The sequence below is a fragment of the Arachis hypogaea genome, chromosome 20 (genome assembly GCF_003086295.3).
Source record: "Arachis hypogaea cultivar Tifrunner chromosome 20, arahy.Tifrunner.gnm2.J5K5, whole genome shotgun sequence".
NCBI classification, from domain to species: Eukaryota; Viridiplantae; Streptophyta; class Magnoliopsida; order Fabales; family Fabaceae; genus Arachis; species Arachis hypogaea.
Genome location: NC_092055.1, coordinates 14161364 through 14180131, shown reverse-complemented (window position 1 = coordinate 14180131; position 18768 = coordinate 14161364). Strand labels below are relative to the sequence as shown.

Sequence of the window (18768 nt, the reverse complement as noted above, 5' to 3'; positions counted from 1 at the left end):
AACTAAGGATTCGGTTTATATTTATAAAGGCTCAATATTAAATAAATATAATATTAAATTACAGATTAAAAATAAGTAACGCTTGAACTTTTAGTACGACCATGAGGTGTTAAAAGTAAGGGTATTACATGATAGATAAATAATAAAATAATAATTTAAAAAATAGAGGATATATTTTATAATTAAATAATATATAAAAAATTAATTTATAATTAAAACTAAATAAAAATTATTTGACAATTATTAAAAAACTTTAAAGATATATTTTATTATTGAGATATTTAATAGTTCAGAGATTATGAAACCCATCAAATCCTTTGCCATAAAAATTAGATATTTTCTTGAGTCAAGTCTTGGTCACTGCTCTCAATTAGTCATATAAATAGAAATATACTCTCAATTCAACATTTCATTTCAATTCAATTCTCTTCTTCTTCATATTGCTTCAACAGCACGTAACAAAATTAATGGTAATATAAAAATTTAAAATGTATATAAATATGAGTTACTGAAATATAGTCTTATTGATGTTTTATTTTTACAGCAAAATAAGTTATTGTAATTTAACTATTAATCGGGAAAATTAAGTTTTATAAAAAAAAATATAAATATAGTATAGCATAGGCACTATATATATAGATAGATAGTTATATAACAGGGATCTTAATTCACTAATCACATACATAAGATATATGCAGTAGCTTATCAAAGTTGTAATCATTTCTGCGAATATGTAGTGTTATTGGAATTCTTGAAGGCATCATAGTGGCCATAACCGTGATAGATAACACAAATTGGGTTATCCTCACCATACTCTTGACCATATTCAGCTATTACTTTAAGATTCTTGGATTTCTTATCCTCCATCACCACTGTTATAGGCATCCTATAATCACAACACATATATCAATTAATAGGGGGTAAAATGTACATATATTTACACTAATATATAGTTAGGGTAAAATGTACTTTTTATTTTTTAACATTTAAGATATTTTAATTTTACTCTAACATTTGAAAATTTTTTATTTATATATAGAACCTTTCAACTCTACTCTTACAAACTATAGCAAATGTGAGCCTTTGCCTTTCGTTTTATAGAATTTTATTTTCAAACATTTGAATAAAATTGAAAACTTTTGTAAAGGTTAGGTGTAAAATTAAAATTTTGAATAAGTATTATATTAGAAATACAAGCATATTTTATCCTGATATAATTTTAGCATAAAATAGGAAAAAATAAGTATGTTAAAAGATAAATATTTACCTAGAAAAAAAATGAAATATTAATATTAGAGTCACTATAAATTAGAAAGTGAATATTGTCACTATCCTATTATATGTTATTCTCAAATTACTCCTAATTTTTATAGATCTTCTCCATTACCAAAATAATAATAATAATAATAATAATAATAATAATAATAATAATAATAATAATAATAATAATAATAAGTATGAAAGTTAATTTTAAAAATCTAAATAAAAATAAAATATCAATAGCAAATTCACGGCAATAAAATAGACACATAAATTATAAATTATTGCTAACAATAAAATGGTCTTAACTGTAAAACATGTGAGGACATAAGAAGTTCAGGTTCTCCTCCCCAAACGTGAGGCTTTCGCATTTGTCCTGTGTAGGTGTCAAAGTCATCCTCAAGAAACCTATGTATATGCATTATTATAAATTAAATTAAACACTGTATACTTAATTCCAACTCAAGATCAACTATAAATAGGGGTGGTAATCAGGTGGGTAGAGACGAATTTTTGTCTCATCGAATTTCATTTTGCTCTATAACAGTATATATAAAACCCGTTTTGCCTCTACTCGCAAATAATAAAAATCTATATCTTAATATATTTTCGTTTCTACCTGTTTTTATTAATTATTAAAATTCGATAAATAAAATTAAATTTTAAAATTTATATAATCATTATTATATACATAATATAAATTAAATCACAAATTTAAGAATGATACAATATCAAACAATAATATTAATAATTTTATTAAATTTTTTAGATAAATATTATATATATATATATATATATATATATTATAGGACGGATAGAGACGGATATTTTCTAAATCCAATCTTATTTCTGTCTTACCAAAATTTTATGTATCGAATCAGATAATTATTCATTCTGATCGAATAGGAGAATAATATTATTTAAATAAAAAATATTATTTTGTGCATTAGAATTGTCTCATGATTAGATATAAAATTTATGATTATTAATTAAATTGTGACTGACATTTTTTTTAATTTATAATTTTATTTTATATATATATATATATATATAAATAAGGTGGTAGGGATCACTGTTATTTCAAGTAAAAGTTCAATTTGATTATTAAAATTGTAAATATCATTTAATTTTTTTATGTTTTCAAAATTAAATTATTTAGTTGTTGGATTTACATGCTATAAATAATGTTTAATTCTTAGATGGTCAATATTTTATCTTTATTTATATAAATTTTTAATATTTTTATTTTATTTATTTTATTTTTGAACAAAAAGAGTTTAACATAATAAAATGGACTAAAAGAGCAAATAAAATAAAAAAATCTAAATTTTATTATTTTTGATATTGTCATTAACAACTCAAAGAATTTACACCACTTTATTTTTTGTAGCACATAAATAATTTGTCAATAAATTTTTATTATTTCTAATGTTTTATTTTGAAAAATCATTTCATCCTTCCAACCAAATATTTTAAATGATAGATAAGAATCTAATCAATTACTTTTTTTGCTCATCTTTATACATAGTCTAACTCTCAAAATATTGTTTATTGTACTTGGAACAATTTAATGCCTACCAAAATCTAAGAACCAATTCCACACCTTTTAAGTAAACTCATAACCAAAAAAAAGTATTGTACACTTTTAATATCTTTTTTACATAATACACAAACATTATTATTCTGATCAATAACACGTAATCTGCTCAATTTGTCTTTTGTGTTAACTTTGCTAATCAAAATAAACTAAGTAATAGCTCAACTCGTGGTGGCATCAAGGACTTTTATACACCTTTAGTAAAGATGTAATTATATATAGGCTTCGAAAATTTCTGCCTACAAAGCCTGCATAAATGAGTTAGTAGAAAAGTACCATTTTTTTAAACTTCCACACAACTCTATTTTTTCTTGTTGATTTTACTAATTGTAGAATCCCATGAAATTGGTTTAAGAGCCCGTTTGGGAAGTAGCAAAAGTTACTTTTTTTGACTTTTGGATTATGAAAAGTCATAATCTGCGTGTTTGGTACCATCTTAAAAAAAGCTTTTAACTTCCCGAAAAGTTAATTTACAGCTTTTTGAAGAAGTAGAAATATATGACTTCTCAGCTTTTTCATAAGTCATTCTACCACTTTTTTTTTTTTTAAATTAATTTCAAAACAAAAAAAAATCTACTTTCCTTCTTGATTCTGTGAAAAATAGACTCTTCACCACCATTTTCACTCAAGGTCTGCTAGAAGCACTGGCCTTCCACCATCATTCCACCATCATTCTCATGCAATGTTCCAAACTTCACCATCATTTTCACGTAATGATTCATCTGATGAAAGTATTGATCCTCTACCACCATTTTTATTTTCAGACAATATTGTATCTGAACAACCTACTGCATATATTCCTTCTAAGTATTTTTTTATCATTTTATCACTCTATTTTTTATTATTAAATTTGTATTTAACTGTGGTATAAAATTTTAGTTTTAATTTTATTTTTTTCACATGTGATTTTATAGCTTGCTATTATTTTCATAGTTAATTATAGCAAGTTCTTGACCTCAATAAAGGAGAAGAGAGTTCTAATAGGAGTAAAATAAAAAACAGCAACAAAATATACATTGACACATTTTATAGTTATTTTTTATTTTCACCTACCATATCATACACAATATTAGTGATTATATTAGGTAAAATCAACATTTAATATTGGAAAATATTTGTTATCATTGTTATTTTAATATTTATCCTCTTTTGTAAAAAAAATTATTTTTTGAGTTATTTATCCAAACACTACAACTTCAAAATAAGTACTTTTATAACTAAAAATCCAAACACAAAATAACTTATTTATAAGCTACTATTAATAAAAGTCATTATACTTTAAGCTCTTTTTCCAAAAGAACTTATTTAAGTTATTTACCCAAACTGGGCCTAATAATTCAAGTTTTCTCCTCCATTGAAAATTCTACATTCATTCTAATCTATTTTAAAATTCACATACACTTTCCTATGACAGATCTTTTTTTATTTGAAATCGAAAAAAGTCTTGAAAAATTATCTTTCAATTTAGGGTTAAGTACGATTTTGGTCTCTAAGGTAGGGGCTGAAAATTTTTTTCATCCCCAACTTTTTTTTGCTTACAAAATCGTCCCTGAGGTTTAATTTAGTTTTAAAATCGTCCTTCGAACCAAAATACCCTTCTCCTTCTTCCCAAAATCAACCAGAACCAGAACAGATGTAGAAGTAGAAGCAGATACAACAACAATGAAACAATGTTTATAAACTATAAAAAAAAAACAACCAGAAGCAAAAGAACAACAACAACAATGGAAAATAAAATCAGAACAACAACAACAACAACAACAAAAACAGAAGCAGAAGCAACCAGAAGCATCAACAAATCCACAAATAAAAAAATTCAACAATATAATTAACAGAAGAATTGGAACTCTAGGAAGCCCAGCGGCGAGGACGCGAAGCACAGCGGCGAGTGACTAGCGAGGAGGACGAAGAGCAACAGCGACCGGTGAGGAGCAGTGACGACTGGCGACTGAGCGAGGAGGAGGAGCAGAAACGGCGAGCGGCGCGCGACGTCCACCCTCGCAGAGCTGCTGGCGTCGATGTCGAGAAAGGAAAAGGAGCGGCGAGATCTGGCGGCAAGATCCAGCGGCGAGGACCGAATGACGAGCATCAGTGGCGGTGGCGAGGAGTAGCGGCGGTGGATTCCCTTTCCCTTTCTCTTTCCCACCTTCATTTCCCCCTTTTCTTCCCTTAAACCCCCTCTCCCAGTGTGATTCCCTTCCCCTTTTCCCTTTAACCCATTTTTTTTTATATATTTTTTTAGTTAGGATAATTTGGTAATAAAAATTAAAATTTTAGTAAAAATGACGATTTTAAAATTAAGTTAAACCTTAAGGACGATTTTGTAAGCAAAAAAAGGTTGGGGACAAAAAAAATTTTCAACCCCTATCTTAGGGACTAAAATCATACTTAACCCTTCAATTTACTACTATTCTCCCAAAAATGAATTCTTCTTGCATCCCCTAACTCCAAAGCCAAACCATTGATTATCTTGTCTTTCACTTATTGCTCCTTTATATGCAAATGACAAATTTTCTTCCATGGACCCCTCTTATTGGTAATGTCTCAGTTGAAAGCATCTCATTAAGAATTCAAGTTATTGCATTATCATATAATCTGTGAGTTAGGAAAGAAGGGGATAGTGAATCAAATAGCACAATTCTTCAAGGCGTGTGTTACACACCCTTTTCTTTAGGCTTAATTCGCCCCCACCAATGTACAATGGTGTGCAAAATGGGTTACTGACAAATTTTCTGTAGGATACAATGAAGAACACTTGACTTGTTTATGCACTCACAAAGTCAAGCCTTAGTAAATGATAATTTACAGAATAATATTCTCTATTCTTTCTTTTGTGCATAAAGAAAGTGTTGAGATGGATTCATTTAGCAATAATGAAATGAGGGAAATTTATAGAGGCGGAGTATATGCAGCTACGTACTCAACAGACACAACTTTTCAAATAGTTACAACCTTTCAACAGACATTACTATTCAAATAGTTGCAACCTTTTAACAGACATAACTTTTGAATAAGTCACAACTCTACGAAGAGATGTAACTCTTCAACATAGCTTTTCACATATTTTGAAAATATATCTCACATAATCTTCTTCCAAAACGAGCAATTCTCCTTCGAAATCCACCACCACCATTTAAACGATAGAGATGTATTTCGAATCACTGCATCATTAACACCTAACCCTCCTAATTTTTTCGGTGCTTGCACTATCTCCCACTTCACTAAAGCCATCCCATTTTTTCATCTTCCTTATTACCCTATAAGAATCTCCTTTGCAGTGTTATCAACTTCTCTGCCACTGTCTTGGACATCTTATATAAACTTAGATAATAAACTAACAAATTATACATAAATTAATAAGAACCAGTTTACCAGCTTTATTGAGAATCTTTGTTTTTCACATGTTGAACTTTTTCCACCACTTTGTCAATAACCGGTTTTTATGTCTTCACAAGTCTCGGATTCGCACCTAAGTATATTTTAAGGTACTTGATTGGTAGCATATCCTCCTTGCATCCCAATAACCTACACATTCTTTGTACCCACTCTTGCTGACAATTCATCGTTATCAAATTAGACTTATCAAAATCAATGCTTAACCCCAACATTAACTCAAAACACCATAATAACCTTTTATAGTTTATAATAGTCTCCTCCTCTAGTAGAAAAAATAAGATAATGTCATCTGTAAACTGAAAATGAGACAATTCAATATTATCTTTTCTACTTGCAGTAGAGATATATATTCATTTCTTACAACTTCCGTAACCATCCTATGAAGAACATCAATAATAAAAAAAAAAACAAAAACAAAGATAGAAGATCACCTTGTTATACCCCTTTCTATTTTGAATTATTTTGTAGGAGATCCAATTTCTTTAATCATAGACCTTTTACACCCATTAGTTACAAACTTTGTGAAACTAATTACAAGACATGACATCAAAGATCAAGCGTATCACACACTCCTTGCCTACTCTTGGTTATCCTGAGTAAATAGCCAAAATCATCCCTGAAAGATATCTCGATTTTCATTTTGGTCCTCGAAAGATAAAGATAATCAAAATCGTCCCCGAAAGATACACGATTGGTCACGTTAGTCCTTCCGTCAATTGGATGATGACGTGGAGAGCTAATGCCACGTGTCACAAGATGATTGGTTGACGTGTCAGATCAGTGACACTTGGCATGCCACGTGTCAGGTCAGTGACACGTGGCATGCCACGTGGCACTTGAGATGTAAAAAAGTTATTTATAATCAAAATAGTCCTTGAAAGTTCAGACGTAAGTCATTTTCATCCCTAAAATTTTAAAAATTAATCAAATTAGTCCTTATATAATTTTTTTTCTTGATAATATTAAATTTAAAATATTTTTTGATACTACTAATTTTAATAAAAATATAATTGACAATAAAAAAAATTAGTAATTGTATCTTTTGTTCTTAAAATTTTTTTCAATAAAAATATCTCTCTCATTTAATTCTTGTCAAAATCTCTCTTATTCTTTTCTATTCTAAAATATTTTTCTTACATTATTACATTTTGCTGGAATATATATATATAATAAGTTTCAGTATTGTGTTTGATATAAAGTGGGAGACAAAGACTAAAATAAGAATAAAATTCTAATTTAATTTGTACAAAAAATAAAATTAGAATTAATTAATTGAAATAGAAATATTTTAAATATAAAATATTATTAAAATTTTAATCTCTGTCTCCATAAATTTCAGCCTTATATGTTCTCACTTTAATTTTTGGAGAACACTAAAATACTTAAATTTTAAGGATACAGGCCTTATATGTTCTCACTTTAATTTTTGGAGAACACTAAAATACTTAAATTTTGAGGATACAGGCTAAAATTTTAATACTAATCTCTAAACCAATAAACATAATATTAAATCTCAATCTCCGAATCTCCGTTCCTGTACATCCTATGACCTTTAATTTTAGCTTAGGAACTTTTCATGTGTCAATCAAACATCCTATGATCTGTATTATTTTTCAGCTACACTTTATTCTTATTCTATAATGACAACGAGATAATTATATATATATATAAGTGAAGGTTTGAAGTAAAAGTGAATCACAAACATTCTTTGTCTCATTATATTATAAGGAACTAGAGAACTTACCATTCAGTATCTGCCCTCCTCTTGATGAATTCATCTACGACCTACAAATAAATAAATTAAAGATCCATCACTGAAACAACTACACTACATATTTTGAATTCAGACATGCATGGATAACTAAAGTATAAAAAAAGTACTAGCTAGTGCCATAATTTTAATATTGATAATTGTTTTCTCATATGTGACATAATTATTATTAAGTTAAATTACATGGACATGACTTTACTATTAGAATAATTTATTTTTAGAGAAATTCGATGTAATAATTTTATAAATATAGAAGAGTGTTATGTGTGACATAATTTAATTATAATATAATATCAATTTAATTTACCATAATTATTAACTCTTGGTCATTGAGTGATTAATGTTTATTAATTTATTTCATCCACCAACCATCCTATTAAAATTTGGTTAATTGTTAGAGATCAATACTAGTTCTAATTTCATTTTATTTTGAGTTTTACAAGACTATTTGAAACTAAAAGTAAAATTTGCTTCTCCAATGCATAGAATTAGTTCAATTAGAATTTTATATTATTTTAAAAACATAATTATACGAGTGGTAAAATTTTATTGGTTCTTCTCCATCAAGATGATATTGTTTCTCTAAAGTGATATCGGTTTCATTTCATAAATCAAATTCAATACATATTTCAATTCTAAATCAATTCACTTTTTGAAAATATCAAAAATAATACTCTAAAAACACTCCATTAAAAATACTCTTAGGTTGCATAGAATAGAATATAATTACTTTAACAATATTCATAAATTACTTAATAAATTAATTAAGGTGAAAGATTACTTTGGCTCTAAGGTCATCTGCAAGTTCTTTTTGCCTATTGAGACTTGGAGATGGCTCCCTTCTTCTAAGGCATGCACCATACACTACAGACCTAAACAAACATCTGCCATCCCCTGGAATCCCTGTAAATATAGCCAAATATATTGTCCAAAAATTATGTTAAATCAAAATAATTAACCTATAATAAGTACAAAAGTTATTTTGCAAATTCATCCAAATATACAATGCAAAAAAAATTATATAATATCAAATGACATAAAAATAGAAATGATAATACCATTTTATAACATTGAGAATGATATTAATAAAAAAATTAAAAAGATCAAAGGCGATTTTGATCTAAAATTTTAAGAACGAACAAAATGCCTAACCCTATATATTATATTAGTAACATGAATAACCAAAACTCAGAGCATTATTTATGAGATAGAACTCAAAAAACTAAATTATAAAATTGAATTAAATTACACGATTTGCAATAGCCATGAAATGAACTGACTTCTTTATTTTCACAATTTGCAAGAATTGAATAATCCTCGAACCCAGCAAATCATTTAAGTCATAGAATTATTTACTTGACCAATTTACAACTGAATTCTCATAATATAATTTCAAGCCAGAGAATTGAATTGAACGAATTCAAGTTCAAGCAAGGCGTTCCAAAGACCCCCGTTAAACAAGCGATGGTTTTACAAGAAAACTAGTTATGTCTTGTAAACTAAAAAAGTTACTCAAGCATATAAAAATAATAACATAATAATATATAGCACTAAAAAAATAATAATAATAAAGGCACGACATACAGATTATTGGAAGTTTGTTACTGAATGACTTTTCTGATTGCGGCATCACTTGAACCCCCGAGCAAACACCTGTTTGGTGCTATTGTGTTTTGAGCTTCAAGAATGGAGTTCGTGGGCACTTCCTCCAAACGCTCCTTATCTCTATCATCTTAGTTTCCTTGTGGTTGGGCTGTGGCATGAAATTCTCACTAGAGAATCGAATACGGTTCCCCCTTCTCTCTCCTTTTCATTTTTTTCCATTTTTTTTCAATTTATTCATTATGCCACAAAAACAGGAACATAACTTTAATTTGTCACGGATAAATTGTTGAGTTGTCACGTTACATATCAAATATATTTCAAATACCATATTTGTAAGACATTCCCAATTGTGCTTTAATTAAAAAAAAATCTTTAGACACACCTAAATACAATTACGTGTAGGCATATTTAGCTTATTCTTCACTAATATACTTAAAATGAGTTTAAAAGTTGTTAGGAAGAATAACATGGATGCATAATTCTAGTCGGATATCATCCTATGAACCGAATGTGGGAATACTTGTAAGAGACTTTAACGCACAAAAATTTTAACCAAAGAGGTACAAGAATTAGGATGGATTTAGTCCTAATCTCATTTAGATGTAAATAGAAAGATATGCTCTGTATGGGCCAGCATGCCCGTCTTATATGAAAGGCTGCTTTAGAAATAGAAAATATAAGAAGCCAATTTTTAGTTAGCCAATATATTTAGAAGAGGAATGCTAGGGGCCAGCAACATTTAGGATTTATAGCCATCAAATAGCCATCAATGAGATTTTTAATGGTGTGAGATTAATGTGAGATTTCATCCAATGGCTCACTCTTCTTTGATGATTACATGCTGGCCAGAATTTGATAAAATTGCTGGCCCCTAAACTTTTCCTATTTAGAATTAAGGATTTATGATTTAGAATCTAGAATTTAAAATAAATAAAATAACTTTTATCCAAAAAAAAAAAATAGCTTCCTAACATTACTCTTTAAAAATGGCATACTGGATGTGATCATGTGAGGCATTTGCTAAATTCAGCACCGTCAACATCAAGATCAATGTCTAGTAAAGGGACTAAGAAAGGAGGTAAAGGGAAACAAGGGAAAAAGGGTGGTGGTAAGAAGCATTGTTGAGTACAATACTGGTGCACAAATTGTGAGAAATTAAATGTAGTGATTGATCAATGTCTTCATAAATTTAGTACAGCAGTTATATCTTGCAAATAACTTCCTTCAAAGCCAAGTGACGAGCTCGTTCATGCATTTTCTCCTTGCATTCATTGCCTACTTTGGATTTGGGAAGGAATCAAATTACTAGTATGATGACAAACCTTTCTCGGTTTTCTTCTCTTCAAGTATTAGGACTTGATAGCAATGAATTGAAGGGAACTTACATGAAGGGTTTGGCCAGCTATCCAATTTGGAAGACTTACGCTTCAAAAGAATACAATAGAAGGTTCAATATCTGAAGCTCATTTCTCCAAGTTCTCCAGACTTTATTGTGGCATAAGGAACAAGAAACAATAGGTCAAGGGGTCAATTTGTAAATAAAAATTATATAAGCCCTACATTATAAAAGCAAGAAGGGGCCATTTTGCTATTTCAAATGGGATGGCTAATGTTACTCCCCAACATAGGATGTAGCCGCCATACCTTCCTAACTATCTGCTTTGTAATAATCGATAAAAGTTCTTTCAACACCACTTGTATATTGCATCTATACTTGCTCTAATACCCATTTTTTAACACCCAAAACGATAATCTACTCATAATTTGGATTAGGTGTTAATGATTACCTCAATTTTGGGTGTATAAACAAAACATCTCCATGCTTTGCTTGGTTCATGTCCTTGGACAAAAACATGTTCAATAGTGTAAACACGAACAAGTAGACTAAATGTTAGTTGTCTTGAAACAGAATTCTTGAGAACTTCCGTAAAGTAGAAACAAAATTCAAGGACAAAAGTACGTACCACATTGCCGTAGAACATGCACCGATGGCTGCCAATGACTTTCCAGCAACGGTCCAGTAGCTGACAACGGCAATCTAAACGCTGGCAGCTGTGGTTTGAAAAGGCTAATAATATCCAACTATTAAATAAGATAGAGAAACATTTCTGTGTGTTTCTAACTGGACCTTTCAAAAGTAAATTTAAAACGTGGAACACCTATTATATATTACCAAAAATTAAATAAATATCTAATACTAAGAATTGACTGATATTACAATGAGGAAAGAAACTGAAGAATTAACAGAATCCACAAAATTACACATGCATGTACATCTCTACGCGTTGGAAAAACCAGCCGGAGCACCCAATGGAACAGGACTTGAGCTTAGGATAAAAACCAGGGCTAGTAGAAGCTAAGCATCGAAAGATTTGCATTGAGACCTAACACTGGTAAACAGAATAGCTCTTGCTTTTCCACAGAAAGCTTAAAGCCTTCCCCACCTTTCTCCTAGATGTAGATTTGCATAGTGGTTTCATCTCAGGCTTAGGCATAGATGAATTGCTGGTTTCTGGTCGGCCTTGTGGCTTGGTCGGGGAATGCTCTTCTTGCCGTTGCTCTCGGAAGAGCATCAACAGCTTTTGAGATTTTTCTCTGCCTCTTGACGTCCCATTCACCGATATTGAGACCAAGGCAGGGATGACCCCTTCTTGAAGGACCATCTCGCAACATTTCTTGCTCCGGTTACACAAAATTAGGAGACATGCGACGGCTTGCTCTTGCTCTAGGAGCTCACCAGTGTCGAGTATCGATGCCAATGTGCTTATGATTGCTGGAGATGACACCATTTCCTCTCTACCCAGTTGAGAAACCGCCAAATTTATCAATACAGCTATGCATTTTTCGGTCCACACACTATCACCCTGGCCTACAAGCTGGGATTGCAAGCCAACAATGATTCCAGATGAAAGGAGGTATGGAATGTTGGTGGGTACGGTAGAAAGATTATAGAGTGTGTGGAGCGAATCTAGCTTGCATTGAACATCAGAGCTGGATTTAAGAATCTTGACTAGGAATGGGACAGCCTGACCCGAACCAATCATAGGCTTGACTTCTTCAAGGCAAGAGAGATTTAGATAGAGGGCAGTTGCACAGCCATAGCAAGTAGGTTTATAGATCATTTCGTCCAACAAGGATAAGACTCCGGCTGATATCATCATTTCCTTGTTTCTGTTGAAAAGAAAAAGGAACAAATGAGTGTGCGTATGCAATGATTTGGAAAACTGGGAAAAGAAAGGTAATAACTATTGCTATCTGGAACATTTATTCTGCACCTCCATCAGAAATTTCAGCCTCAATTTTTAATGGAGCATAAATCTGTCTATTTTTTTCCTATATAAAAAATCCCAGGCATTAAACTGAAGAAATAATGTCAATGTCATAATTTAACAAGCAAAATAATCAATTTTCAAATTTGAGTTGCACTAAGCAGTATGCACATTGTCTTCATTTCTTTCTCCTGTGTGTCCATTTCAAGAAGGGGAGTGGGGGATTAATACATCATAAGAGAGAGGCTTCAAAAAATAAATACATACAACTTGCAATTTATTTTTCCACAAAATGATGGAAGCTCTTGAAGAGGTACATGATGATCAGATCATTGCGATTAAATTATGAATATTTTGTTACTACAACATAACCAAGTAACTGTGGTTCTGGCTAAATGCAAGAGCATCACTTTTCAATCACCAAATGTTGTTTAAGTCTTTTAATAAAATGGAAAAGCAGTTTTACCTTATGGTTAAAAACTACGAAAACTACAAACAATAATACATACAAACAATAATACACACCTGTCATTGTTCACAGCAAGGTTGAACAGGGCCATAGCTCCATTTTCTTGATCCATTGCATTTCCTTCATGCAAAGCTGATTGGAGAAACTGCATAAGTGCTTCAACAAATCCATTAGCACCCATAAATGTCCTGGCGTCCTCATCATCCCTTAGCAACATCCTTAACCTTTGTACAACCTTACACTTCCCCTGTAAATCGTTCCCTTCTGTTAAGACTTTCAGAAAACTAAGATACTGTTCATTATCGTCCTCTTGTGTAGACACACTTTCAGCTCCAGCTACGCCAGTTTGCTCTGACATGCTGCTCTCTTCTACTGGAACCACTTTCACACCTTTCAACTTGCAAGAATTTACACTGTTAACAGATTTTGAATTTGTGGAATCGGTATCTGATAAAGCCAATCTCCAATAGTTAAAATCAAGAGATTCGGGAGGGCCTTCAGGAATAGGAATTCCATTCTGTGCGCACCAACTAGCCACAAGATTCTTGACATTGTAATTAGGAGTCAATAAAAGATGTGGAAGTTTCTGTTGAGTCTTTGGGCAGGTGTTATGCCCATCACTGAACCATTTTTCTATACAAGCCCTTTCGTATGTTTGACCCGAAGCAATTATAACAGGATCACTCATGAGTTGCAGAGATATCGGACACCTCAACTCTTCAGGGGAAGGGGCATCGGGCCTGATTTTCTATTATTCGGCTTTAAGTTAATGGAACTAAGTTTTGAAAACACTCTATCAAACGCTTGAGTCTGAACACCATCCTCAACATATCCATTAACAGTAGGTGAACAGGGTTGGGAGCCCTGAGAATCATTATCATCTGAGAACTCACTTCTAAACAACTTAGAATATTTCCTCATGAGGTGTAAAAGATATGCAATAATTGATTCCTTCCGCTTGTCTTCCTCAGCCCGAGCCCTTTCGATGAGTTTTTTGAGAGCTCTTCGTTCAGTAAGAGCTGCTCTTGAAGATGTAATTCCAAGTCTAGTAGCAGCCTGATGAAAACATTCAAGTTCACTACTGTCATTAGAGTTGTCAAGCTTCTTTCCCTGCTGAAGCAATGCAATTAAATCGTCGCCAACTTGTTTTTCTGAGGGGTCAATTGCAAAAACCGTACTTGCAAGTTCATCCACAATTTTCTCAACCTGCTCAAAAATCAAATGTCAAGTATGATTAAAAAAAAGAAAGGAGGGGGGGGGGGGGGGGTTGTCCATGATGATCAGGATTCAGTGTACAAAACTGAGTTCAGAATATAGCAAACAAGGTGGCATTGAGTTATTTTGGAAATAAATGAAACATAAAAAATAGACCACACCCTCACTCATTCAGAAAGCAAGTAGCAAGGCTGTGTAAGGGCCTCCACATAATAGAACAAGAGAAACTGAAACATGGAAAAGTAAGCTATACATCCATATCGTTGAAGATTATCCACCTGACACCCAATAGATTGAGGAACAATATCTTCCACCAGTTTAAGACTGTCAACAAGTGCAGACTTAGCCTTTTCAAATTTTTGAAGTACGGCGTCGCCAGTTATTGCCTGTGTCATAAGTGATATTATATGCAAGATTTTCCACAAGTAGTATTCCAAATCAGATAACCTAATGGGCTATAAATAACTTGTTGAAAGGGCTTAGGTAACTAAATCCACCCTACATAATGGTACACTATCGGAAAATAGAATTGAAAACTATACAAGAATAACAAAAATTGTACCAGGTAAAGTTTACTACACTCTGAGCAGTGCTGAAGAACATTCTTCGACTTCTCTAAAGCTACATGCAGTGAACATAATGCCTGTATTCCAGATTTGCTCCTAGGCTTAGCTGCTTCTAGAGAAGGAAATATTGTCAATATTTTACAATATATTGCAGAAAGAGTCCTGCACATTTCTCCATGTAACTGCACAAGATACCAAACACTCATTGTCAGCTGAAAATAGAGAATTTAACAATTAAAAAAGAATGAAAGAATTGGAAAAATAGCCCAAAAAACCAGAGCAAGAGAACTATACATAAAATTTACTCTCTTACTTTTTTTTTGGCCAGCAATTCTAAACCTTCTTTAAAAAGCAGCAGTGTTAATTGTGTAAAAGAAAATAATTCAATGTGGTTCAAACAGAGGACAGTTACTTTTACTTCAAAAAAAAAAAAAAAGAATAGGAAAAGGAAAATATGCAACTAATATATATACATACATAAATAAATATATTTATATATCTGAAAAAAAAAGGGTAAAGAACACTTTTTGTCCTTAACGCTTGCAATTTTCTTCAAAAATATCCCCTAACATTTAACTTCATTCAATTTTGTCCTCAACGTTTTTTATTCATTCAATTTTGTCCCTAACCATTTCGATAAAGCTACCCTTGGACATTTTAAATTTTGTCCCTAACGTTTTAGATGGTGTTAACGTCCATGGGAAATTTTGACGTAAATCGAAAACGTTAGGGGCAAAATTGAATGAAATTTAATGTTAGGGGTATTTTTGAAGAAAATTGTAAACATTAGGAACAAGCATACTTTACCTGAAAAAAAAAGACTCGATAATTATACTTGAATATTAAGTACTACAGGAATTATGGAGCAATTACAATTGAAGAATGAATACAAATTTATCAATATTAGTAAAGTAAAGGATTAAAGGAAGAATTTCTAACAGTTATCCCAATAATTTAAGACATGTCATCATACCTTGGCATCACTTGCTGCAAAAAGATTTTCTTCAAGCTCAGCAACATCCATCATTCAAATTCACTGTGAAAACTTAGATGCTAAACGATCCCAACTATATTTAACGATGATCAAAATCAGGAAACAAATAAAATTAGCAAAGTAGTGGTAAAGAAAAATGTCGCTACCAGTTCAGAATTTTTAAATTAAAAAAAAAAATGCATGTGATTAGACCATGCTTCAATAAACTAAAAGTCCAACCATTCTTCAGTTTCATTTCGTTTAATTTACCCAAGAAAGGTAAGTAGCGTGTTGAAAATACTCATAAAAAATTTAGTGACTCTATTTATTGGGAATTTCTTTATATCAATCAAACAAATAAATAATAAATAAAACAATGACTTCAAACTTGTTTTACATGCAAAATGTAAACTGCATCAATATTCTCTTTTTACGTATAAATATTCTAAACATACAACAAAAGGAAAAGTACCTTGTAAACAAACCTAACATAAAGTCAATTCGGTAGGCATTGGATTTGCAATGCTCTCTTTTTGTTTTTTTAAGAGAAAGAATTCAAATTATTATCTCTTAGTTTTCAACATTTTTTCTCCAACCAAAGCGGAGAAAAGGGTTTTCCAATTAACACAATAAAAAATTATAGTAATTTAAATTGGAAAAGACAAAGACATCCGTGACAAATCTTCACAATAGAAAGATTAAGACAAAATTTGAAAAGTAACCAAATCAATTTGGACATTGTCCATTTTTCATGGTATAAATAATCAAATGAAAGAAGAAAATGCTGATTTTTCGGTTACTTTTTCTCTCTTTCCAAAAACATGTTCACAGAGAGCAAATTAATCAACGCATTCTTATTTAACAGCTTCCCGATCCTAAAAATAAACGCCAAAAACAAAAAATTAGCACAAAGCGATCGCAAAGAACATAATCTCCAGCTGAGATCTTCACTCCAACAACACATAAAAAAGGATTAAAAATTACGGAAAATTTCTTAGAGAGAGAAAAATAAATCAGATTGAGGAAGCATTGAAAGGCAAAATGAGCATGTGAGAAATGTGAGATGCGGGGTTAGGGTTTGAGAGAAGAAATAACGTACCAGAGAAGAAGAAGAAGAAGGAGGAGGAGGAGAAGAAGAAGAGATGGTGCTGGAGGGTTTGTTCATTAAGAAATGGAATTCTTTTAGAGCGAAAAAAAAAATAATTAACAAAAAATGAAAAAAAGAAAAAAGAAGAAGAACTGGTTTTTTTTTTTAAGGGTTGTGAGGATCTGTTTAATGTGAGAGACAGAGAGGTAATGACTAATGAGGTTTAGACCGAAAGGAGCGAGTAGTTCGGAGGAAGCACACGAGGACAGAGAGACCAAGCGAGAGAGAGAGAGAGAGAGAGAGAGAGAGAGAGAGAGAGAAATGTGGAGGGAGATGACGAGATTTGGTTATTCTTATTTCTCACTTTCTTCTTCTCTTTCCTTGTGTGTGTGTTAAGGGGTGGAAGTGGCATTGAGCCGAAGCAGGAAACCGAATTTAATTGCAAAGTTTAAATTTGGGTGGGTTAACACTTAACACCTAACACTTTCCAGTTAGAATAGTCTTTGTCACTATCAAATTAATTTCCAAAACAATCATGTCTCAAATTAGGGGTTTTTTTAAATAGATAAAAATTATATTTACCCTTTTAAACGATTTTTAAATTTTTTACCGTTTTAGACATTCTAGAATAATTTCACCAGCAATCTATAACACAGATAAAAATTGTAAAATAGTTTAATAAATAATCAAATATTTGAAATTGGGATAGTATTTTTATGTATTCAAGAGTTTTGGTTTAAAAAGTAGTAAGAATCAACACCTTTTCATAAAAAAAGCACAAAGAAAATAGAAGCATGGCTCATGAAGCATGGCCCAAGAAACATAGTCTAAGGAACAAAAGTGTACTCAAAGGGAAGGAAATTGGAACCTAAAACCCATACGCCCGGCGTGCATGTCCACCAACTCTGACTTCTTTGCACTCCAGCGGTCATAACTAGAGTTATAGAGATCCAAATGAGACGATTTCAGTTGCGTTAGAAAGCTAACGTCCAGAGTTTCAGAATGATATTCATATATCTATAGTGGACATTTAGTTTTAGCCACATACCGCCATCATTTTTGGGACACAAAAAAACAACGCCTCGGACAACTAAAAAAGTAAACCCAGCGTATTCCAACTCTCAGGATGCAACAATTAAGGCCCAAGCTTAATTATCCATCTCATCAGAAGCCTTAATCACATCCGAAATACTCAAGACTCTAGAAGATTAGTTATTAATTCTTTCTAGAAACATAAAAGATTTGGTTGTTAGGATTTGATTTGAATTATTATTTTGAATTTAAAACTGAAGTCAGTAAGTTAGTTATCTTATCTCTCTCTGAAAGATAAGATTAATTTAGTTTGAATTTGAATTCTAGATTTAGACTATAAATAAGTGAGCATAGCTCACAAGAGAGGACAATCTGGGAGGAGGATCTTAGGATCCAAATCAAGTCCTCGGAATACTTCTCTTCTTGTTTTTCTTACTTTTTCATGGGTAACTAATTCTCAGTCAAAGGGTTAAAAGTTCTATTTATGTTTTTCATGAATAATTAATCTACGTTTATTTTATTTCGAAA

At 31.3% G+C, this 18768-nt stretch overlaps 1 long non-coding RNA gene and 1 pseudogene across 1 annotated transcript; both read right to left on the bottom strand.

The window, feature by feature from the left end:
- Positions 1–613: 613 nt before the first annotated feature.
- On the bottom strand, positions 614–17591 carry LOC112783470 (U-box domain-containing protein 6-like; annotated as a pseudogene).
- LOC140182663 (uncharacterized) lies at positions 10736–11551 on the bottom strand. The gene is made up of 3 exons (XR_011878659.1): positions 11417–11551; positions 11015–11114; positions 10736–10904 (listed from the first exon to the last, which is right to left on the bottom strand). It is a non-coding gene; the product is annotated as an uncharacterized lncRNA (long non-coding RNA).
- Positions 17592–18768: the final 1177 nt, after the last annotated feature.